Source organism: Scyliorhinus torazame, chromosome 1, assembly GCF_047496885.1.
Source record: "Scyliorhinus torazame isolate Kashiwa2021f chromosome 1, sScyTor2.1, whole genome shotgun sequence".
Classification (NCBI taxonomy): domain Eukaryota; kingdom Metazoa; phylum Chordata; class Chondrichthyes; order Carcharhiniformes; family Scyliorhinidae; genus Scyliorhinus; species Scyliorhinus torazame.
The window spans coordinates 395,100,219-395,125,629 of record NC_092707.1 but is presented as its reverse complement, the minus strand read 5'-3'; the positions used below and the strand labels follow the sequence as shown (position 1 = coordinate 395,125,629).

At 54.1% G+C, this 25,411-nt stretch overlaps 1 long non-coding RNA gene across 1 annotated transcript; it reads left to right on the top strand.

The window, feature by feature from the left end:
- Positions 1-10,689: 10,689 nt before the first annotated feature.
- On the top strand, positions 10,690-23,661 carry LOC140427711 (uncharacterized). The gene is made up of 2 exons (XR_011948592.1): positions 10,690-11,344; positions 22,042-23,661. It is a non-coding gene; the product is annotated as an uncharacterized lncRNA (long non-coding RNA).
- Positions 23,662-25,411: the final 1,750 nt, after the last annotated feature.

Sequence of the window (25,411 nt, the reverse complement as noted above, 5' to 3'; positions counted from 1 at the left end):
GGTTCGACCCGGACTCCTACTACTTTCGAAAGCACCTTTGTCACCCCCATCCAAAACCCCTGTAGTGCCGGGCATGACCAAAACATATGGGTATGATTCGCTGGGCTTCTCGAGCACCTCGCACACCTATCCTCCACCCCAAAAAATTTACTGAGCCGTGTTCCAGTCATATGTGCCCTGTGTAATACCTTAAACTGAATCAGGCTTAGCCTGGCGCACGAGGACGACGAGTTTACCCTGTTTAGGGCATCTGCCCACATCCCCTCCTCAATCTCCTCCCCTAGCTCTTCTTCCCATTTCCCTTTTAGTTCGTCCATCATAGTCTCCCCTTCGTCTCTCATTTCCCTATATATATCCGACACCTTACCGTCCCCCACCCATTTCTTTGAGATGACTCTGTCCTGCACCTCTTGTGTCGGGAGCTGCGGGAATTCCCTCACCTGCTGCCTCGCAAAAGCCCTCAATTGCATGTACCTGAATGCATTCCCTTGGGGCAACCCATATTTCTCGGTCAGCGCTCCCAGACTCGCAAACTTCCCATCCACAAATAGATCTTTCAATTGCGTTATACCTGCTCTTTGCCACATTCCATATCCCCCATCCATTCCCCCCGGGGCAAACCTATGGTTGTTTCTTATCGGGGACCCCCCCAGTGCTCCGGTCTTTCCCCTATGTCGTCTCCACTGTCCCCAAATCTTCAGTGTAGCTACCACCACCGGACTCGTGGTATAGTTCCTTGGTGAGAACGGCAATGGGGCTGTCACCATAGCCTGCAGGCTGGTCCCCCTACAGGACGCCCTCTCTAATCTCTTCCACGCCGCTCCTTCCTCCTCTCCCATCCACTTACTCACCATTGAAATATTAGCGGCCCAATAATACTCACTTAGGCTCGGTAGTGCCAGCCCCCCCCTATCCCTACTACGCTGTAAGAATCCCTTCCTCACTCTCGGAGTCTTCCCGGCCCAAACAAAACCCATAATACTCTTTTCTATCCTTTTGAAAAAAGCCTTCGTGATCACCACCGGGAGACACTGAAACACAAAAAGGAATCTCGGGAGGACCACCATCTTAACTGCCTGCACCCTCCCTGCCATTGACAATGCTACCATGTCCCATCTCTTGAAATCTTCCTCCATCTGTTCCACCAACCGCGTCAAATTTAGCCTGTGCAATGTGCCCCAATTCTTAGCTATCTGGATCCCCAGGTAACGAAAGTCTCTTGTTACCTTCCTCAACGGTAGGTCTTCTATTTCTCTACTCTGCTCCCCTGGATGCACCACAAACAGCTCACTCTTTCCCATGTTCAATTTATACCCTGAAAAATCCCCAAACTCCCCAAGTATCCGCATTATTTCTGGCATCCCCTCCGCTGGATCCGCCACATATAGTAGCAGATCATCCGCATATAAAGATACCCGGTGTTCTTCTCCTCCCCTAAGTATTCCCCTCCATCCCTTGGAACCTCTCAGCGCTATCGCCAGGGGCTCAATCGCCAGTGCAAACAGTAATGGGGACAGAGGACATCCCTGCCTTGTCCCTCTGTGGAGCCGAAAATATGCCGATCCCCATCCATTCGTGACCACACTCGCCACTGGGGCCCTATACAACAGCTGCACCCATCTAACATACCCCTCTCCGAACCCAAATCTCCTCAACACCTCCCACAGATAATCCCACTCCACTCTATCAAATGCTTTCTCGGCATCCATCGCCACTACTATCTCCGTTTCACCCTCTGGTGGGGCCATCATCATTACGCCTAACAACCTCCGTATGTTCGTGTTCAGCTGTCTCCCCTTCACGAACCCAGTTTGGTCCTCATGAACCACCCCCGGGACACATTCCTCTATTCTCATTTCCATTACCTTGGCCAAGACCTTGGCATCTACATTGAGGAGGGAGATTGGTCTGTAGGACCCGCATTGTAGCGGATCCTTTTCCTTCTTTAAAAGAAACGATATCGTTGCTTCTGACATAGTCGGGGGCAGTTGTCCCCTTTCCTTTGCCTCGTTGAAGGTCCTCGTCAGTAGCGGGGCGAGCAAGTCCAAATATTTTCTGTAAAATTCAACTGGGAATCCGTCCGGTCCCGGGGCCTTTCCCGTCTGCATGTTCCTAATTCCTTTCACCACTTCTTCTACCGTGATCTGTGCTCCCAATCCCATCCTTTCCTGCTCTTCCACCTTGGGAATTTCCAGCCGATCCAAAAACTCCATCATTCTCTCCCTCCCATCCGGGGGTTGAGCTTCATACAATTTTTTATAAAATGTCTTGAACACTTCATTCACTCTCTCCGCTCCCCGCTCCGTCTCTCCATCTTCGTCTCTCACCCCCCCTATTTCCCTCGCTGCTCCCCTTTTCCTCAATTGGTGTGCCAGCAATCTGCTCGCCTTCTCTCCATATTCATACTGTACACCCTGCGCCTTCCTCCATTGTGCCTCTGCAGTGCCTGTGGTCAGCAAGTCAAATTCCACATGCAGCCTTTGCCTTTCCCTATACAGTCCCTCCTCCGGTGCTTCCGCATACTGTCTGTCCACCCTCAAAAGTTCTTGCAACAACCGCTCCCGTTCCTTACTCTCCTGCTTCCCTTTATGTGTCCTTATTGATATCAGCTCCCCCCTAACCACCGCCTTCAACGCCTCCCAGACCACTCCCACCTGAACCTCCCCATTGTCATTGAGTTCCAAGTACTTTTCAATGCATCCCCTCACCCTTAAGCACACCCCCTCATCCGCCATTAGTCCCATATCCATTCTCCAGGGTGGACGCCCTCTTGTTTCCTCCCCTATCTCCAAGTCTACCCAGTGTGGGGCATGATCCGAAATGGCTATAGCCGTATATTCCGTTCCCCTCACCCTCGGGATCAATGCCCTACCCAACACAAAAAAGTCTATGCGTGAATAGACTTTATGGACATAGGAGAAAAACGAGAACTCCTTACTCCTAGGTCTACTGAATCTCCACGGGTCCACCCCTCCCATCTGCTCCATAAAATCCTTAAGCACCTTGGCTGCTGCCGGCCTCCTACCAGTCCTGGACTTCGACCTATCCAGCCTTGGTTCCAACACCGTGTTAAAGTCTCCCCCCATTATCAGCTTTCCGGTCTCTAGGTCTGGGATGCGTCCTAGCATTCGCCTCATAAAATTGGCATCGTCCCAATTCGGGGCATATACGTTTACCAACACCACCATCTCTCCCTGTAATTTGCCACTCACCATCACGTATCTGCCCCCGTTATCCGCCACTATAGTCTTTGCCTCGAACATTACCCGCTTCCCCACTAATATAGCCACCCCCCTGTTTTTCGCATCCAGCCCCGAATGGAACACCTGCCCTACCCATCCTTTGCGCAACCTAACCTGATCTATCAGTTTCAGGTGCGTTTCCTGTAACATGACCACATCTGCTTTAAATTTCTTAAGGTGTGCGAGTACTCGTGCCCTCTTTATCGGCCCGTTAAGCCCCCTCACGTTCCACGTGATCAGCCGAGTTGGGGGGCTTCCCACCCCCCCCCTTGCCGGTTAGCCATCATCTTTTTCCAGCTTCTCGCCCAGTTCCCACGCGGCTGTATTTCTCCCAGACGGTGCCCCCCCGCCCATCCTTTCCCGCACCCACTCCCCCCTTTCCCCAGCAGCAGCAACCCAGTAATTCCCCCCTCCCCCCCCCCCCCCGCTAGACCCCCCGCTAGCGTAATTACTCCCCCCATGTTGCTCCCAGAAGTCAGCAAACTCTGGCTGACCTCGGCTTCCCCCCGTGATCACGGCTCGCCCCGTGCGGTGCCCCCTCCTTCCTGCTTCTCTATTCCCGCCATAATTATCATAGCGCGGGAACCAAGCCCGCGCCTCTCCCTCGGCCCCGCCTCCCATGGCCAACGCCCCATCTCCTCTCCCTCCCCCCCTCCCCCCATCACCACCTGTGGGAGAAAGAAAAGTTACCATACCGCAGGATTAATCATACAATCCCTCTTCGCCCCCCCCCCCCCCCCACTCATCCCACCACTTTGTCCAAACGTTCATTTTCGTAGTCCAATCATTCCAATTTTTCTTCTACAATAAAAGTCCACGCTTCATCCGCCGTCTCAAAGTAGTGGTGCCTCCCTTGATATGTGACCCACAGTCTTGCCGGTTGCAGCATTCCAAACTTTATCTTTTTTTTGTGAAGTACCGCTTTGGCCCGATTAAAGCTCGCCCTCCTTCTCGCCACCTCCGCACTCCAATCTTGATAGACGCGGATCACCGCGTTCTCCCATTTACTACACCGAGTTTTCTTCGCCCATCTAAGGACCATTTCTCTATCCTTAAAACGGAGAAATCTCACCACTATGGCTCTGGGAGCTTCTCCTGCTCTCGGTCCTCGCACCATAACTCGGTATGCTCCCTCCACCTCCAACGGACCCGTCGGGGCCTCCACTCCCATTAACGAGTGCAGCATCGTGCTCACATATGCCCCGACGTCCGCCCCCTCCACACCTTCAGGAAGGCCAAGAATCCTCAAGTTGTTCCTCCTTGCGTTATTTTCCAGTGCCTCCAACCTCTCCACAGATCGTTTCTGGTGTGCCTCCTGTATCTCCGACTTCACCACCAGGCCCTGTATGTCGTTTTCATTCTCTGCTGCTTTCGCCTTCACGACCCGAAGCTCCTGCTCCTGGGTCTTTTGTTCCTCTTTCAGCCCTTCAATCGCCTGTAATATCGGGGCCAACAACTCTTTCTTCATTTCCTTTTTTATCTCCTCTACGCAGCGTTTCAAAAACTCTTGTTGTTCAGGGCCCCATATGAAACTGCCACCTTCCGACGCCATCTTGGTTTCTGCTTGCCTTCCTTGCCGTTGTTCCAAAGGATCCGCTGCAATCCGGCCACTTTCCTCTCCTTTTTCCATCCGTGTCCAGGGGGAACACCCTTCTGGTTTACCGCACGGTGTTTTCAGCCGTTAAAATTGCCGTTGGGGCTCCTATCAAGAGCCCAAAAGTCCGTTTCACAGGGAGCTGCCGAAACGTGCGACTCAGCTGGTCATCGCCGCACCCGGAAACCCCCATAATCTTTAATCGCCGCCCGCACGTTATCACAAAACCCTCTATCTGCCAACAACCCCGAATCAAACCTCCACCCCGGAATCTGCTCTCGTCCCGGTCTAAGCCGAACCTCCAGCCAGTGGGGCACATGATCCAAAATTACTATCCTTGCGTACTCTGCCCCCTCCACCCCAACCGAAATCTCCCGGCTCACCACAAAATAGTCAATTCTGGAATATACTCTCGAGACATGTGAAAAAAAAGGAATGCTCCCTTCCCCCTGGTTCTTAAAGCGCCTTGGATCCACCTGTTCCATAAACCCACCCAGCTCCTTTGCCATTCGTACCCTACCCATTGCCCCGGGGCTCGACCCATCCACCCTCGGCTCTTGGACACAGTTAGAATCTCCTCTCATGATCAACTGGTACATGGGCAAATCCTGGATCGCTGCCAGCAACCCCCCATAAAACCTACACCATCCCAATTCGGTGCATACACGTTCACCAACACCACTGGCATCCCTTCCAATACCCCACCCACAATCACGTATCTCCCACCCGGGTCCCTCACTTCCTTCACGCTCACAAACCCTGTTTTCTTACTCTTTAAAATTGCCACTCCCCACGATTTTGAATCAAACACCGAGTGGAAAACCTGCCTGACCCACCCCTTCCTTAGCCTAACCTGGTCCTTCACGCGGAGATGTGTCTCCTGCAGAAAGATCACCTCCGCTTTCAAGCTCCTGAGCTGCGCAAATACCCGAGATATTTTGACCGGTCCATTGATCCCTCGCATATTCCACGTTGTCAGCCTTACCAGAGGCTTATACCTCCATTCCCCTCTACCATCTGTCATCCTCCCCTTTTGGCTCTAGCCCCGTTGATTCCACCCTGTACCTGGCCCAACCAAGCTGGCCCCGTTCTCCGGCCCGAACCATGTCTCTTCTCCCACCTCGCCTCATCGCGTTACCCTCCCTTCCCCCCCCCCCAATCCCCTTCCCCCTTGCACCCCCCTCACCTCCCCCCCATGATTGCTTTTAATTTTTGCCAGTGAATTGAAATACTTTAGTGTGGGACAGGAGCTAGGTGTTAATGTTACTGGGTTCATAGATTATCATAGAATTTAAAGTGCAGAAGGAGGCCATTCGGCCCATCGAGTCTGCACCGGCTCGTGGAAAGAGCCCCCTACCCAAGGTCAACACCTCCACCCTATCCCCATAACCCAGTAACCCCACCCAACACTAAGGGCAATTTTGGACACTAAGGGCAATTTATCATGGCCAATCCACCTAACCTGCACATCTTTGGACTGTAGCAATCCAGAAACCCAGGCTAATGCTCTGGAGCCATGAGTTCAAAACCCACCACAGCAGCTGGGGGAATTTAAAATTCAATGAACAAAATCTGGACTAAAATGCTAGTCACGTTAATGATGATCATGATGCTGCCGAATTATCACAAAAACCCGCCAGGTTCACTGCTGTCAATCGGGGTGGAAATCTGCTGTGCTCAGCCGGTCTGGCCTACAAGTGACTCCAGAAACATAGTAATGTGGTTGACTCTTAGCTGCCATCTGTAATCGCCGAGTTAGCCACCCAGTAGAAGGCATCTCACCACCACCTGCTCAAGGGCAACTAGGATTCGGCAAAAAATGCTGGCATTGCCATCAGCACTAACATTCCCAGAACAAATTAAAAAGTTAGGATGGAATCCTGTAATTTACTCCAGGGGAGACTGATGTGTGTACGGGCGAATGTGCGGGGAGGCGGGAGTCAATGGCTGGTCTAACATTTGCTGAATTACATTAATGCAGAAAAGGCATCACTGGCCAGGAGAGGCTGATAGGAAAATGGGCAGACTTCACAATACAAAGAAATACCAAGGAAGATCAGTTCCATGAGAGACACATTCTCCTGGCCGTGAAGCAGCTGTGCTAACCACTGCGCCACCGTGCTGCCCTCCCTGGGCTCTTCTCTTTCCATTTATTTTTGAAGGTATCGAGATGTTCCTGTTCCTTTTCATGATGATACTGTGTGGCTGGCGTAATCACTTGAGGATCTTGTATACTCTACCTGACAACTTAAATAATCGGCTAACAGGTGGAAGATGGTTTTGTGCCCCGTACACAATGTAGCACAGTGGTTAGCACCGAGGGTTTACAGCGCCAGGGTCCCAGGTTCGATTCCCGGCTTGGGCCACTGTCAGAGCGGAGTCTGCACGTTCTCCCCGTGTCTGCGTGGGTTTCCTCCGGGGGCTCCGGTTTCCTCCCACAAGTCCCGAAAGACGTGCTGTTAGGTAATTTGGACATTCTGAATTCTCCCTCTGTGTACCCGAACAGGCGCTGGAGTCTGGTGACTAGGGGCTTTTCATTGCAGTGTTATTGTAAGCCTACTTGTGACAATAAAGATTATTATTTTCTTGCCTCAGTCATCAGTTCCACTTGTTGACTCAGATTAGTATCTGGAGGTCCCGGTGAATGCAGTGAGATGCAGTGAAGGGAACTTTGTGTCTTCTAATGAAAACAAAATCCAAAGCCTGGGCAGAATAAAACATGTCCAAACAATTGCCTTTCATGCTTCAAAACACCTGCGTTGCAACTGAAGGGCTTCCACCAGCATATTGGTTCAGGACCAAACAGTGTAGATGTTAAGTGACAACAAGGGAATCCATTTTTTCCCCCTTATAACTCACCGCACCATCTGTAGAAGAGATCTGACTAACACTAACCTGTCATGGTATGGTGGTTAGTGGTTAGCACTGAGGCTTCACAGCGCCATGGACCCGGGTTCAGCTCTGGCCTCGAGTGACTGTGTAGTTTGCACATTCTCCTTGTGTCTGCATGGGTTTCCACCGGGTGCTCCGGTTTCCTCCCAAAGACTTTCTATGTGCGGGTTAGGTGGATTGGCCATGATAAATTGCCTCTTTGTGTCCAGGGATGTGCAGGTTAGGTGGGGTTACAGGGATAGCGCAGTGGAGTGGGCCGAAGTAGAGTGCTCTTTCAGAGGATCGCTCCAGACTCTGTGGGCCGAATGGCCTCCTTCTATACTGTAGGGTTTCGATGGTCACGATTATATTAGACTGTGCATGCAGTGCGTTCGTGTCTCACTCCATGACTGATGTTTAAAATACGTAGCTGCCACTCTAGTACTGAGCGAGTGCTGCAGTCGAGGGTGCCCTCTTTTGGATGAAGAAAAACCCCGTCTGCTCCTCTCACACATAAAAGAAACGATGACAGTATTTCAAATGTGAGCATATTTATCCCTCAAAACATTAAATTAGATTATCTGCTCATAATCACATTGCTATTTGTAGGAATTTGCAAATTGGCTGCCATTATTACAGTGAGTACACTTCAGAAATATTTCAGAGAATCCTACAGTGCAGAAGGAGGCCATTCGGCCCATCGAATCTGCACCGACCCTCTGAAAGAGCACTCTACCGAGGCCCACTCCCCCGCGCTAAAACAGGCACTCATAGCTGCCCCCGCACTACAAGTTCCCGACCCGCTTTCCCCTTTTGCCATAGAGGTAGCGACCACAGACCGCACCCTTTCAGCCGTGCTCCTGCAGGAACGGCACGACAAGCTAAGACCCGTAGCTTATGCCTCCCGAATTTTAGATGCTGTGGAGCAGGGATTTTCAGCCTGTGAGAGGCACCTGCTCGCAGTTTTCTGGGCAGTCCAGTACTTTTCCTACATTACCGGACTGAACCCCATCACCATCTTGACCGAACACACCCCCACACAACTTTTACTGGACGGACGACTTAAAGACGGTACCGTCAGCCAAATCCGCGCTGCTAGGTGGACCCTTCTCTTACAAGGACGGGACATCACAGTAAAACGGACAAAGACTCACACATACTTAGCGGACAATCTACAATACCCCGGAACCCCCCATGAGTGTGAAATCATCTCGCCCCACCATAATACAGGCCCCTTTATAGCCAGAACACCCTCCAGAAAACTAGCCACTCCATCTCAGAATCCCCCTCACCCGGACACGTGTGACCCCATCAGGATTTATGTGGATGGATCTTCCACAATCCTGGATGGGCAACGCATAACAGTTTGTGGGATTTATGTGGAGGACGCGCAGGGACGCGCCCTCGAAGAAATCGCATTAAAATTGCCCGGGCACTTAGGCGCGCAGGCAGCAGTACTTGCAGCCATCGCCTACATTGTAGACCACCCAGATTCCTTCCCCAGCCCAGCAGACATATATTCAGACAGTCTGTACGTCTGCAACAGCCTCACCGAATTTCTGCCCCTCTGGGAAACGAGAGGATTTGTTTTCGCGGATGGAAAACCCCTCCCCTCAGCCCCATTACTCCGCCATATTCTGGAAAAGGCCAAGAACAGGACTTTTGGCATTATAAAAGTCCGCAGCCACCATCGTTCCTCCCCCCCTGGAAATGCAAAAGCCGACGGGCTTGCTAAGGCAGGATCCAGGCATGGGTACTTTTGGAAGCCCCCCGGGAGCGCCCCAGTGAGTGCGCCAGTGAGTGCAGTTCAGGTCGCGCAGACTAGGATCGAGGATCTAGTAGCGGCCCAGAAGCAGGATAGCGCTCTCACTGAGATCGTGAAAGGGAAGTTTCCAGCCTCATACGAGAGGTTCCGGAATACCATAACCACACATGATGGTGTGGTGCTAAAGGACAGCCTTTCCGTGGTTCCTGTACAAGATAGGAATCAGATGATCTGTCTATTCCATGACGGCCATGGACACCAGGGAATAGAACCCACCGCAGCCCACCTCAAGCAGCTTTGTTGGTGGCTGTGGTGGTACGTATTAGGGGTAATACGGTACACCAGGAATGCCGAGCAGCTATTGGAGGACAGATGCTGGATCCCGATTGGATCCTCCACCTACTGGGCTCCACCCAGATAGGAGGGATATAAGAACCTGGGTAATCCCCACAGCTGCATTCTGTGAGTGAGCTGCTGGGGAACGTGTCTGAACAAGTCTGCTCAATAAAGCCTCGATTGAAGTTCTTTACGTCTCGCCTCGTGTGTGATCAATGGTGCAACAATTTATTGAGCAGACTTAAAAAAGGAATATGGAGCTCCGGATCACCCTGGAGTGCCTGCGCATCAGCCCCCACGCAGCAAACGCAACATCCGCGTTTAAACACTGGCTGGGGTGTTTTGAGGGATACCTCCGAACAGCCCCCAGCAGACCAACAGAAGACCAGAAGATGCAGGTCCTGCATTCCAGGGTGAGTCCCGAAATCTACTCACTCATCGAGGGCGCGGAAGAATTCCCAGAGGCGATCAACTTGTTGAAGGAGATCTACATTAAGCCCGTCAACCAGGTCTACGCACGCTACCAGCTCGCGACCAGACGACAAATCCCCGGGGAATCGCTAGACGATTTCTTCAATGCTCTAACGATCCTGGGACGAAACTGCAACTGCCCAGTGGTTACGGCGAACGAACATACGGACCTCCTGATCAGAGACGCTTACGTAGCAGGTTTGGCATTGTCGCAAATTCGCCAGAGACTTTTAGAGAAAGACTCTCTTGGACTCACAGAGCTACGGGCCCTTGCAGCCTCCCTCGACGTGGCCTCCCAAAACGCCTGCGCTTATGCCCCCGACCGCGCTGCAGCCCCTTGGGCTCCGTGGACCCCCGCCGCGACCGACCCCCCGGCAACCCCAACCCCTCCGCACGCCCTTCGCCTATGCCCCCGACCGCGCTGCAGCCCCTTGGGCTCCGTGGACCCCCGCCGCGACCGACCCCCCGGCAACCCCAACCCCTCCGCAAGCATGCGCAGCCAGAATCCCAGACCACCCGGGGGGCCCCCGCTGCTACTTTTGCGGGCAGTCAAAACACCCCCGCCAGCGCTGCCCGGCCCACTCGGCCACCTGCAAAAGCTGCGGTAAAAAGGGGCACTACGCAGCTGTGTGCCAGTCCCGTGGGGTCGCCGCTATCTCCGGGGAACAAATGGGACCACGGGCTCAACTCTCCCAGCGACCCACGGGCGGTCAACGGGTGCCGCCATTTTGGATCCCGGACACCACGAGGGGGGGACGGGCGCCGCCATCTTCCTACCCACAGGCCGCGTGCGATCCATGGGAGCGGCCATTTTGTCCACCCCCAACCGCGTGCGATCCATGGACGCCGCCATCTTGGCTGACAGGCAAGGACCCCGGTGTGGCCGGCTCCACACTGCCTGAAGACAACGGTCTGATACACCAACCACGTTTGGCATTGGTGACCCTCGACCAGTCGCGGCCCCGGACGCTCCAGACGACAACGACAAAGGTGCTGGTGAACGGGCATGAGACGCCGTGTTTGATCGACTCGGGGAGCACGGAGAGTTTTATTCACCCGGACACGGTAAGACGCTGTTCCCTTGTAATTCGGCCAAGCACCCAAAAAATCTTCCTGGCGGCGGGGTCCCACTCCGTTGAAATCAAAGGGTTCTGCATCGCAAACCTAACGGTGCAGGGGAGAGAGTTCAAAAATTACCGGCTGTACGTCCTTCCCCACCTCTGCGCTCCCACCCTCCTGGGGTTGGACTTCCAATGCAACCTCCAGAGCTTAACATTCAAATTTGGCGGCCCTATACCCCCACTGACTATCTGCGGCCTCGCGACACTGAAGGTCGAACCACCCTCCCTGTTTGCGAACCTCACCCCGGATTGCAAACCCGTCGCCACTAGGAACAGACGGTACAGCACCCAGGACCGGACGTTTATCAGGTCCGAAGTACAGCGGCTGCTGAAGGAAGGCATAATCCAGGCCAGCAATAGTCCCTGGAGAGCCCAGGTGGTAGTAGTGAAGACAGGGGAGAAGCAGAGGATGGTCGTAGACTACAGTCAGACCATCAACAGGTACACGCAGCTAGATGCGTACCCTCTTCCCCGCATATCCGACATGGTCAATCGGATTGCACAGTACAAGATCTTCTCCACCGTGGACCTTAAGTCCGCCTACCACCAGCTCCCCATTCGCCCGGGTGACCGCAAGTACACAGCCTTCGAAGCAGATGGGCGGCTATATCGTTTCTTTTTTTAAAAATATTATATTGAAAATTTTTGGTCAACCATCACAGTACATTGTGTATCCTTTACACAATAATATAACAGTATAAATAACAATGACCTGTTTTATAAACAAAGAATAAATAATATATAACAAAAACTAAAACTAAAACTAAATGGCAACTGCCTTGTCTCAGATAAACACTCTCCAAAAATATGATTTAACAGTCCAATATACAATTATTTATAGCAACGACCTATACATATTATACATATATATTAACAACCCTGAGAGTCCTTCTGGTTCCTTCCCCCCTCCGCCCCCCACCCCCTCCTGGGCTGCTGCTGCTGCCTTCTTCTTTTCCATTCCCTCTATCTTTCTGTGAGGTATTCGACGAACGGTTGCCACCGCCTGGTGAACCCTTGAGCCGATCCCCTTAGGACGAACTTAATCCGTTCCAGCTTTATAAACCCTGCCATGTGATTTATCCAGGTCTCCATCCCCGGGGGCTTGGCTTCCTTCCACATCAACAGTATCCTGCGCCGGGCTACTAGGGACGCAAAGGCCAAAACATCGGCCTCTTTCGCCTCCTGCACTCCCGGCTCTTCTGCAAACCCCAAATATAGCCAACCCCCAGCTTGGTTCGACCTGGATCCCCACCACCTTCGAAAGCACCTTTGCCGCCCCCACCCAGAACCCCTGTAGTGCCGGACATGACCAGAACATGTGGGTGTGATTCGCTGGGCTTCTTGAGCATCTCGCACACCTATCTTCTACCCCAAAAAATTTACTGAGCCGTGCTCCAGTCATATGCGCCCTGTGTAACACCTTAAATTGAATCAGGCTTAGCCTGGCACACGAGGACGATGAGTTTACCCTACTTAGGGCATCAGCCCACAGCCCCTCCTCAATCTCCTCCCCCAGCTCTTCTTCCCATTTCCCTTTCAACTCATCTACCATAATCTCCCCCTCGTCCCTCATTTCCCTATATATATCTGACACCTTACCGTCCCCCACCCATGTCTTTGAGATCACTCTGTCCTGTACCTCATGCGTCGGGAGCTGCGGGAATTCCCTCACCTGTTGCCTCGCAAAAGCCCTCAGTTGCATATACCCTAATGCATTCCCTTGGGGCAACCCATATTTCTCGGTCAGCGCTCCCAGACTTGCGAACTTCCCATCCACAAACAGATCTTTCAGTTGCATTACTCCTGCTCTTTGCCATATTCCAAATCCCCCATCCATTCTCCCCGGGGCAAACCTATGGTTATTTCTTATCGGGGACCCCACCAAGGCTCCCGTCTTTCCCCTATGCCGTCTCCACTGTCCCCAAATTTTCAAAGTCGCCACCACCACCGGGCTTGTGGTGTATTTCTTCGGTGAGAACGGCAATGGGGCCGTCACCATAGCTTGTAGGCTAGTCCCCCTACAGGACGCCCTCTCCAATCTCTTCCACGCCGCTCCCTCCTCTTCTCCCATCCACTTACTCACCATTGAGATATTGGCGGCCCAGTAGTACTCACTTAGGCTCGGTAGTGCCAGCCCCCCCCTATCCCTACTACGCTGTAAGAATCCCTTCCTCACTCTCGGGGTCTTCCCGGCCCACACAAAACTCATGATACTCTTTTCGATCCTTTTTAAAAAAGCCTTCGTGATCACCACCGGGAGGCACTGAAACACAAAGAGGAATCTCGGGAGGACTACCATTTTAACCGCCTGCACCCTCCCTGCCAGTGACAGGGATACCATGTCCCATCTCTTGAAGTCCTCCTCCATTTGTTCCACCAATTGCGTTAAATTTAACCTATGCAATGTACCCCAATTCTTGGCTATATGGATCCCCAAGTAACGAAAGTCCCTTGTTACCTTCCTCAGCGGAAAGTCCTCTATTTCTCTGCTCTGCTCCCCTGGATGCACCACAAACAACTCACTTTTCCCCATGTTCAGTTTATATCCTGAGAATTCTCCAAACTCCCGAAGTGTCCGCATTATCTCTGGCATCCCCTCCGCCGGGTCCGCTACATATAACAACAAATCATCCGCATACAGAGATACCCGGTGTTCTTCTCCTCCTCTAAGTACTCCCCTCCACTTCTTGGAACCCCTCAATGCTATTGCCAGGGGCTCAATCGCCAGTGCAAACAATAATGGGGACAGAGGGCATCCCTGCCTTGTCCCTCTATGGAGCCGAAAGTATGCAGATCCCCGTCCATTCGTGACCACACTCGCCACTGGGGCCCTATACAACAGCTGCACCCATCCAACATACTCATCTCCAAAACCAAATCTCCTCAGCACCTCCCACAGATAATCCCACTCCACTCTATCAAATGCTTTCTCGGCATCCATCGCCACCACTATCTCCGCTTCCCCCTCTGGTGGGGGCATCATCATTACCCCTAGCAGCCTCCGTATATTCGTATTCAGCTGTCTCCCCTTCACAAACCCAGTTTGGTCCTCATGGACCACCCTCGGGACACAATCCTCTATCCTCATTGCCATTACCTTGGCCAGAATCTTAGCGTCTACATTTAGGAGGGAAATAGGTCTATAGGACCCGCATTGCAGCGGGTCCTTTTCCTTCTTTAGCAGAAGCGATATCGTTGCCTCAGACATAGTCGGGGGCAGCTGTCCCCTTTCCTTTGCCTCATTAAAGGTCCTCATCAGTAGCAGGGCGAGCAAGTCCACATATTTCCTGTAAAATTCAACTGGGAATCCATCCGGTCCCGGAGCCTTCCCCGCCTGCATGCTCCTGATTCCTTTCACTACTTCCTCTATTTCAATCTGTGCTCCCAGTCCCACCCTTTCCTGCTCCTCCACCTTGGGAAATTCCAGCCGGTCCAGAAAGCCCATCATTCTCTCCCTCCCATCCGGGGGTTGAGCTTCGTATAATTTTTTATAAAATGCCTTGAACACTCCATTCACTCTCTCCGCTCCATCTCTCCTTCCTCATCCCTCACTCCCCCTATTTCCCTCGCTGCTCCCCTTTTCCTCAATTGGTGGGCCAGCAACCTGCTCGCCTTCTCCCCATATTCGTACTGTACACCCTGTGCCTTGCTCCACTGTGCCTCTGCAGTACCCGTTGTCAGCAAGTCGAATTCTACGTGTAGCCTTTGCCTTTCCCTGTACAGTCCCTCCTCCGGTGCCTCCGCATATTGCCTGTCCACCCTCAGAGGTTCTTGCAGCAACCGCTCCCGTTCCCTACTCTCCTGCTTTCCTTTATGTGCCCTTATTGATATCAGCTCCCCTCTAACCACTGCCTTCAGCGCCTCCCAGACCACTCCCACCTGGACCTCCCCATTACCATTGAGTTCCAAGTACTTTTCAATGCACCCCCTCACTCTTAGACACACACCCTCATCTGCCATTAGTCCCATGTCCATTCTCCAGGGTGGACGCCCTTCTGTTTCCTCCCCTATCTCCAAGTCCACCCAATGTGGAGCGTGATCCGAAATGGCTATGGCCGTATACTCCGTTCCCCTCACCTTCGGGATCAACGCCCTTCCCAAAACAAAAAAGTCTATTCGCGAATAGACTTTGTGGACATAGGAGAAAAACGAAAACTCCTTACTCCTAGGTCTGCTAAATCTCCACGGGTCTACTCCTCCCATCTGCTCCATAAAATCTTTAAGCACCTTGGCTGCTGCCGGCCTCCTTCCAGTCCTGGACCTCGACCTGTCCAGTCCTGGTTCCAACACCGTATTGAAATCTCCCCCCATTACCAACTTTCCCACCTCTAGGTCCGGGATGCGTCCTAGCATACGCCTCATAAAATTGGCATTATCCCAGTTCGGGGCATATACGTTTACCAAAACCACCGTCTCCCCCTGTAGTTTGCCACTCACCATCACGTATCTGCCCCCGCTATCCGCCACTATAGTCTTTGCCTCAAACATTACCCGCTTCCCCACTAATATAGCGACCCCCCTGTTTTTCGCATCTAGCCCCGAATGGAACACCTGCCCCACCCAACCTTTGCGTAGTCTCACCTGGTCTATCAGTTTCAAGTGCGTTTCCTGTAACATAACCACGTCTGCCTTAAGTTTCTTAAGTTGTGCGAATACTCGTGCCCTCTTTATCGGCCAGTTCAGCCCTCTCACGTTCCACGTGATCAGCCGGGTTGGGGGGCTTTTTACCCCCCCCCTTGTCGATTAGCCATCCCCTTTTTCCAGCTCCTCACCCGGTTCCCACGCAGCTGTGTCCCCCCCCCAGGCGGTGCCCCCCCGCCCATCCCACCCCATGCCAGCTCCCCCCTCTCCCCAGCAGCAGCAGCCCAATAATTCCCCCCTCCCACCCCCCCGCTAGATCCCCCACTAGCGTAGTTACACCCCCCATGTTGCTCCCAGAAGTCAGCAAACTCTGGCCGACCTCGGCTTCCCCCCCGTGACCTCGGCTCGCACCGTGCGACGCCCCCTCCTTCCTGCTTCCCTATTCCCGCCATGATTATCATAGCGCGGGAACCGAGCCCGTGCTTCCCCCTTGGCCCCGCCCCCAATGGCCAACGCCCCATCTCCTCCACCTCCTTTCCTCCCCCCACCACCTCCTGTGGAAGAGAGAAAAGTTACCACATCGCAGGATTAATAACATAAAACTCCTCTTCCCCCCCTTTTTACCCCCCTCTTCGCCCCCCATACTCGCCCCACCACTTTGTTTCAAACGTTCTTTTTTTAATAACCCGCTCATTCCAATTTTTCTTCCACGATAAAAGTCCACGCCTCATCCGCCGTCTCAAAGTAGTGGTGCCTCCCTTGATATGTGACCCACAGTCTTGCCGGTTGCAGCATACCGAATTTTATCTTCTTTTTGTGAAGCACCGCCTTGGCTCGATTAAAGCTCGCCCTCCTTCTCGCCACCTCCGCACTCCAGTCTTGGTATACGCGGATCACCGCGTTCTCCCACTTACTGCTCCGAGTTTTCTTTGCCCATCTAAGGACCATCTCTCTATCCTTAAAACAGAGGAATCTCACCACTATGGCTCTAGGAATTTCTCCTGCTCTCGGTCCTCGCGCCATCACTCGGTATGCTCCCTCCACCTCCAGCGGACCCGCCGGGGCCTCCGCTCCCATTAACGAGTGCAGCATCGTGCTCACATATGCCCCGACGTCCGCTCCCTCCGCACCTTCAGGAAGACCAAGAATCCTTAGGTTGTTCCTCCTCGCGTTGTTCTCCAGCGCCTCCAGCCTTTCCACACATCGTTTATGGTGTGCCTCGTGCATCTCCGTCTTCACCACCAGGCCCTGTATGTCGTCCTCATTCTCGGCAGCCTTTGCCTTCACGACCCGAAGCTCCCGCTCCTGGGTCTTTTGCTCCTCCAGTGTCCCTTCGATCGCCTGTAATATCGGGGCCAACAGCTCCTTCTTCATTTCCTTTTTGAGTTCTTCCACGCAGCGTTTCAAAAACTCGTGTTGCTCAGGGCCCCATATTAAACTGCCACCTTCCGACGCCATCTTGGTTTTTGCTTGCCTTCCTTGCCGCTGCTCTAAAGGATCCACCGCAATCCGGCCACCTTCCTCTCCTTTTTTCATCCGTATCCAGGGGGGATTCCCTTCTGGTTCACCGCACAGTACTTTTAGCCGTTAAAATTGCCGTTGGGGCTCTTATTAAGAGGCCAAAAGTCCGTTCCACCGGGAGCTGCCGAAACGTGCGACTCAGCTGGTCATCGCCGCACCCGGAAGTCCGGCTATACCACTTCTTAAGGGTTCCATTCGGCGTCACGAACGGAGTCTCGGTCTTCCAACGAGAGATGGACCGAATGGTCGACCAGCACGGTTTACGGGCCACGTTCCCGTACCTCGACAACGTCACCATCTGCGGCCACGACCAGCAGGACCACGACGCCAACCTCCGCAAATTCCTCCAGACTGCTAACGCCCTCAACCTCACCTACAACGAGGAAAAATGCGTGTTTAGCACCGACCGTCTAGCCATCCTGGGCTACGTAGTGCGTAATGGAGTGATAGGCCCCGACCCCGAACGCATGCGCCCCCTCATGGAGTTCTCTCTCCCCCACTGTACCAAAGCCCTGAAACGCTGCCTGGGCTTCTTTTCTTATTACGCCCAGTGGGTCCCCCAGTACGCAGACAAGGCCCGCCCACTAATCCAGTCCACTACTTTTCCCCTGTCGTCAGAGGCCCGCCAGGCCTTCAGCCGCATCAAAACGGATATCGCAAAGACCACGATGCGCGCCATCGACGAGTCCCTCCCCTTCCAAGTCGAGAGCGACGCGTCTGACGTCGCTCTGGCGGCCACGCTCAACCAAGCGGGCAGACCCGTGGCCTTTTTCTCCCGGACCCTCCACGCTTCAGATATTCGCCACTCCTCAGTAGAAAAGGAGGCCCAAGCCATAGTAGAAGCTGTGCGACATTGGAGGCATTACCTGGCCGGCAGGAGATTCACTCTCCTCACTGACCAACGGTCGGTAGCTTTCATGTTCGATAATGCGCAGCGGGGCAAGATAAAGAACGACAAGATCTTGCGGTGGAGGATCGAACTCTCCACCTACAACTACGAGATCTTGTACCGTCCCGGAAAGCTGAACGAGCCGTCCGATGCCCTATCTCGCGGCACTTGTGCCAACGCACAAGTGGACCATCTTCAAGCCCTCCACGAGGACCTCTGCCACCCGAGGGTCACTCGTTTCTACCACTTCATAAAGGCTCGCAACCTCCCTTACTCCGTCGAGGAGGTCCGAACAGTCACCAGGAACTGCCAAATCTGCGCAGAATGCAAACCGCATTTTTTCAGGCCAGATAGAGCGCACCTGGTAAAGGCTTCCCGTCCCTTTGAACGCCTCAGTTTGGATTTCAAAGGCCCCCTCCCGTCCATCGATCGCAACACGTACTTTCTTAACGTCGTTGACGAATACTCCCGCTTCCCCTTCGCCATCCCCTGCCCCGACATGACCGCGGCCACGATCATTAAAGCCCTCGGCACCATTTTTACCCTGTTCGGTTTCCCCATCTACATCCATAGCGACAGGGGGTCCTCCTTCATGAGTCTACTCCACGCAAACCCGCAGTACGCCTACATGGCGTACCCAGATGGCTGACAGGACACGGTCTCTCTGCGGGACCTGGCGCCCGCCGGAGCTCCCCACCCCCCACCCCCCCCAACACAAATCATCTCGCCCTCACTCCCGCCGGTGCACCCCACAGCCACCCCCTTCCCGGGGGGATCGGTCCTCTTCCCAGGCCCGTCCAGGAGTAAGGAAACAGAAGGGGACAGCGCGATGCTCCCAGAGTCGAACGGACCCGAGCCAGCACCACCAGCACCCGGGCTGAGACGATCGGAAAGGGCGACCAGAGCACCATCTCGACTCATCGAATCGACTTAAGATGTATATAATTCAGTGGCCCAGCAAAGCGGCATTGTAGTAAATAGTTAACGCTGCAAATCGGGTAAAATGTGAATAATTCAGTGGCCCAGTAAAAGCGGCATGATTGTATATAGTTTAATGGTTAAGGCACCGACCCTGTAAACCCCGACCACCATACCACCCACCACCCAGCAGGGTTCTTTTTTAACAAGGGGAGAATGTGGTGGTATGTATTAGGGGTAATACGGTACACCAGGAATGCCGAGCAGCTATTGGAGGACAGATGCTGGATCCCGATTGGATCCTCCACCTACTGGGCTCCACCCAGATAGGAGGGATATAAGAACCTGGGTAATCCCCACAGCTGCATTCTGTGAGTGAGCTGCTGGGGAACGTGTCTGAACAAGTCTGCTCAATAAAGCCTCGATTGAAGTTCTTTACGTCTCGCCTCGTGCGTGATCGATGGTGCTACAGTGGCCAAATCTTAAAGAGGGTGTATCCCATTACATCGAAAATTGCCTCATCTGCGGCAAAACAACCCAGATAGGTATGCCAAAAAGGCACATCTCAGCCACACCCGACCCGTTAACAGCCCCTGGACTAACCTCCAGATCGATTTTATAGGTCCATTGCCCCCTTGCAGGAATGGCTATAAATATGTTCTGGTGGTCATTGACACTTTTACAAAGTGGGTGGAAGCATTTCCAGCCCGCACCAACACCGCAAAAACCACAGCCAAAATCCTAACCCACCACATTTTCACAAGATGGGGACTCCCCCGCAGTATTGAATCGGACCAAGGTTCTCACTTTACGGGACGGGTCATGCAGAACGTCCTCACGATATTTGGCATAACCCAAAAATTTCACATTGCGTACCACCCTCAGTCGAGTGGTATAGTGGAGCGCATGAATCGGACCCTAAAAACCACCCTTAGAAAAATGGTCCAGCAAAACAACACCACTTGGGATTCTGTCTTCCCCTTTGCGCTGATGTTTTTGCGTAACACTGTTTCCACCTCCACAGGTTTCACCCCACACACCCTCATGACCGGACGCCCCATGAAAGGGACAGAATACTTGCTAGGTTTAGACCTAACCAGCCCCGAAGTCACGGCCCTCACCCACGAGAAGGCCGTGGAACAACTACTTGCAAATATAAAAACGGCTCAGCTAGCAGCCGCTGTTAAATTGGGCACTAAAAGAAAACAGAGCAAGGCCTGTTTTGCGAAGGCAGTACATGCCACGGAGTACAACATAGGACAGCAAGTAATGTTGTCCGTGTACAACCCCAGCACGTTTCTGTCTCCAAAATACTCGGGTCCCTATTCAATTATGGACAAAATAAGCCCGTCGGTATATAAAATTAAATACCAAAATGGTAAGACCGCATGGTTTCACATAAACCCGCTCAAGGTTTATGGACCACAGTCAAACCACTCCCACCACGTCATGCTTGACGCAGCCGACCAAACCCCGCCCACATCCAACGTGACCACTCCCACCCTTTCCACGTCCAGCCCAGACACGGACTCTCCACCGACTCCACCCACAAACTTTACGCTCCGTCCCGGAACGCCCACAGACTGCAGCAGCACAGACAGCGACTGTGACTCTGACGACAGCCACAGCCTTCCTACCATCCTGGTCCAACACCCAGCAACTCCGACCTCGACTCCAGTGACCCCTTCTACATCACCTACTTAAATAAACCCCACCACCGACCACCAAACTACACGGACGACCCCGACTTTGACCCCACCCAACTCGACACCACTCATTGGCACCGCGACAACTCCTGCAGACTCGTCCGCAATGACGAGGACGATCCCAACTCACACCACGCAGCCCTTTCCGCCCTGATCCACTCCAGAGTTTGGCACCCGGGAGACGGTGACGACCTCGGGCCTGACTCCGTCAACCCTTTTGCGACCCTGTTCGCAACCGAGAACTGAGGTGTCCACATGATGATTTAAAGGAGACACTTGGTGAAAAGTGTTGTCCTTTCTGATGGAACCTGCAGAATGTTTTATGTTGTCTGTCTGTCTGTTAAATGTTGCTCGTCCTACAGGAGAATTTTCTCACCGCCCCACACCCATTCACCTGAACTTTTTAACTTTTCCCGCTGACACCCACCGCGGCCACACGCCGATTCTGCCGAAACCTCTGAGGACTTGCCTCAGACACACACCACCGCCACACGCCCATTCGGCCGATACCTCTGAGGACTTGCCTCAGACACACACCACCGCCACACGCCCATTCGGCCAATACCTCTGAGGACTTGCCTCAGAGGCCCACCAGACCAGACGCCCGATCGTAGCTACTCTTCTGATTGGATGGTATAATCAGAACAGTAACCCCACCATGATGACTACATTCTTGTCCGTTCTTTGGTCGCTCAGACAGTGGAGAAACGGCGTGAGACCCGCCCTGCCTGGGGACCCCCGCCCCCCCCCCCCCCCCGGTTGGTCAAAAACGCTCGGGTAGGGAAGATACGGTATTGGTAGCCGTCCTACCCGGGGACTCCACCCAAATCTTACCCATCGCGGCCCACACGCACCTCATTCGAACTTTTCTTTAAAAAACCGTTTTATTTTATTGAGGCAACCTTTGGGTTGCATGTCACATACTGTGACCAATTATAAGGGTGTAATTGGCCCCAAGAAGGACAGACACACTAACACACCAGATATTAAACTGAAGTATTTACACACACTACGCTTGTCTTACAGAACTCCAGAAGCTCCAAGTCCGGAGAAAACCAGCAAAAACAGGAAAAGGAAAGAAAGAAGACAGCCACGAGGACTCCTTTCTTCGTGCTCAACATATTTATGATGGACTTTTTGTTGCGCGGGAAAGCGAAGCCCATTACTCCAAACCCCCCTGCCGTTAATGCTTCACTGCCCCGTAGTACCGAGGGCCCAGTCACCAACCACGCTGCATTATCCTGGTGTGCCAAGCTCATAACTTGGTACTCCCTATCGTACATCATTGAGGCACTGTTGGCATTGGCTATACTCAGTTGTGCAGTACAGACCATGCGCCTCCGCAAGTGGAAAAGGAGAGCGTACCGCGCTCGAACCCCGGTCTATCGCATCCGATCCCCGATATTCGGCTATGACCAGACCCCAGACCCCCGCGACATATAAAGAATAAAGAGTACTCACGTGCATTATTCCTGTAAATAAAGAGATATATGGAATGTTTCATTTTTAAAAAAATGAACGATCCTGAGCTTGACTGCCAAGCCAGGAAAGAGTATATTAAATATTGTGATTGTTGTTGTATGTTTTAGGAAGATAGGATAATGCAATGTTTGGGAGTATAGAGTGTTTAGGTAAAATTAGAGGTTCCCAGTTTATTTTTTTATAGATACATGCCCCTGCCTGACATAGCGCCCTCAAGAATTGTTTAGGTAAATTTTTGTGCATAGCTAGGGTCAGAGTAGTGGCCATGTGGGAGGTGCCCCCCCCCCCGCCCCTCCCCCCTCCCCCAGTCGGGAAACGAAGAGGACAAAATTTATGTGATCCTTCACGCTTCGCGTTAGGATCACAAGGCGGGAATGTAGCCATGTAAAATGGCTGCATTCCGATTAATCTGGCCAAAACCCAGTTTAAAATGGCTAAATCGAAAGACTGCTGGGAAAAGCAGCCAAGAAGACACAAGCAGGCAGCTGCAGACAGGTTTGCAGCTTCAGCTCTGGGAACGTAGCCCAGATCGATACTCAGGGCTATCAACAGCCCATCAACCCAGGTATCCGCAGTTGCATTCAGGACTGTTTGCAGCCAATCTACTCAGACATCCACAGTTAAATCGGCTATCCCCGGGAACAATTGCAACATATTAGTAATTGAATACTGGGCCAGACCTGTCGGCGCCTGCAGTGGCCGAAACAAAGACAGGTGAGCGACCACCCCCCTATCGAGGAATCGCCTCACCATTGGACACATCGACCCCAGAGACTGGGGGCAGAATCCAATCACTTGGGACTCAGGGTCAAGGGCCGCCCCGGGAGGCGGGAAGCCCCTGGGCCCTATAAAAGTAAAGGTCCAAGTTCAGATCTCTCTCTCTCTCATCTTCGCCTGCTCGAGACCTTCAGAAGACCAGCCACCGGTAGCAGTAAGTTTGAATCCAGCGATCGCTATCCGGTAGAGACATCTAGCCACCGACCTGTAGCAGCCCTTTTGAATCCCGCGGGCCAGATTTGATTGGACAAGCCATTCGTTTCCCTGACCCGGTGGGCTCTTCCTAAGTTAAGTATTGGCCAGTAGTGATAGGTTTATTATATAGAAAGTAGTATTAGTGTATTAATATTGCTTGTATATAATAAATGACCGTTGTTTTAATCCTTACTAAGCGGTGTGCTGTGTTATTAATCATAACCTAAACTTGAACCACGTGGCGGTATCATAAAGTTACCGGGCGACTCATGAGCAAAGGTGACCGAAACAGAGCAAATAGAATAAAGCTAGAAAGAGCAACACCCCCACTCCCAGCCCCTCACCCCCACTCCCAGCCCCTCACCCCCACCCCCACTCCCAGCCCCTCACCCCCACTCCCAGCGCCTCACCCCCACTCCCAGCCCCTCACCCCCACTCCCAGCCCCTCACCCCCACTCCCAGCCCCTCACCCCCACACCCAGCCCCTCACCCCCACTCCCAGCCCCTCACCCCCACTCCCAGCCCCTCACCCCCACTCCCAGCCCCTCACCCCCACTCCCAGCCCCTCACCCCCACTCCCAGCCCCTCACCCCCACTCCCAGCCCCTCACCCCCACTCCCAGCCCCTCACCCCCACTCCCAGCCCCTCACCCCCACTCCCAGCCCCTCACCCCCACTCCCAGCCCCTCACCCCCACTCCCAGCCCCTCACCCCCACTCCCAGCCCCTCACCCCCACTCCCAGCCCCTCACCCCCACTCCCAGCCCCTCACCCCCACTCCCAGCCCCTCACCCCCACTCCCAGCCCCTCACCCCCACTCCCAGCCCCTCACCCCCACTCCCAGCCCCTCACCCCCACTCCCAGCCCCTCACCACCCACTCCCAGCCCCTCACCACCCACTCCCAGCCCCTCACTCCCACTCCCAGCCCCTCACTCCCACTCCCAGCGCCTCACCCCCACTCCCAGCCCCTCACCCCCACACCCAGCCCCTCACCCCCACACCCAGCCCCTCACCCCCACTCCCAGCCCCTCACCCCCACACCCAGCCCCTCACTCCCAGCCCCTCACCCCCACTCCCAGCCCATCACCCCCACTCCCAGCCCCTCACCCCCACTCCCAGCCCCTCACCCCCACTCCCAGACCCCCACTCCCAGACCCTCACCCCACTCCGAGCCCCTCACCCCCACTCCCAGCCCCTCACCCCCTCTCCCAGCCTCACCCGCAGTCCCAACCCCTCACCCCCACTCCCAACCCCTCACCCCCACTCCCTACCCCTCACCCCCACTCCCTACCCCTCACCCCCACTTCCAGCCTCACCACCACTCCCAACCCCTCACCCCCACTCCCAGCCCCTCACCCCCACTCCCAGCCCCTCACCCCCACTCCCAGCCTTACCCCCACTCCCAGCCTTACCCCCACTCCCAGCCTCACCCCCACTCCCAGCCCTCACCCCAGCCCCTCACCCCCACTCCCAGCCCTCACCCCCAGCCCCTCACCCCCACTCCCAGCCCCTCACCCCCACTCCCAGCCCCTCACCCCCACTCCCAGCCCCTCACCCCCACTCCCAGCCCCTCACCCCCACTCCCAGCCCCTCACCCCCACTCCCAGCCCCTCACCCCCACTCCCAGCCCCTCAGCCCCACTCCCAGCCCCTCACCCCCACTCCCAGCCCCTCACCCCACTCCCAGCGTCTCACCCCCACTCCCAGCGTCTCACCCCCACTCCCAGCGTCTCACCCCCACTCCCAGCGTCTCACCCCCACTCCCAGCGTCTCACCCCCACTCCCAGCGTCTCAGCCCCACTCCCAGCCCCTCACCCCCACTCCCAGCCCCTCACCCCCACTCCCAGCCCCTCACACCCACTCCCAGCCCCTCACCCCCACTCCCAGCCCCTCACCCCCACTCCCAGCCCCTCACCCCCACTCCCAGCCCCTCACCCCCACTCC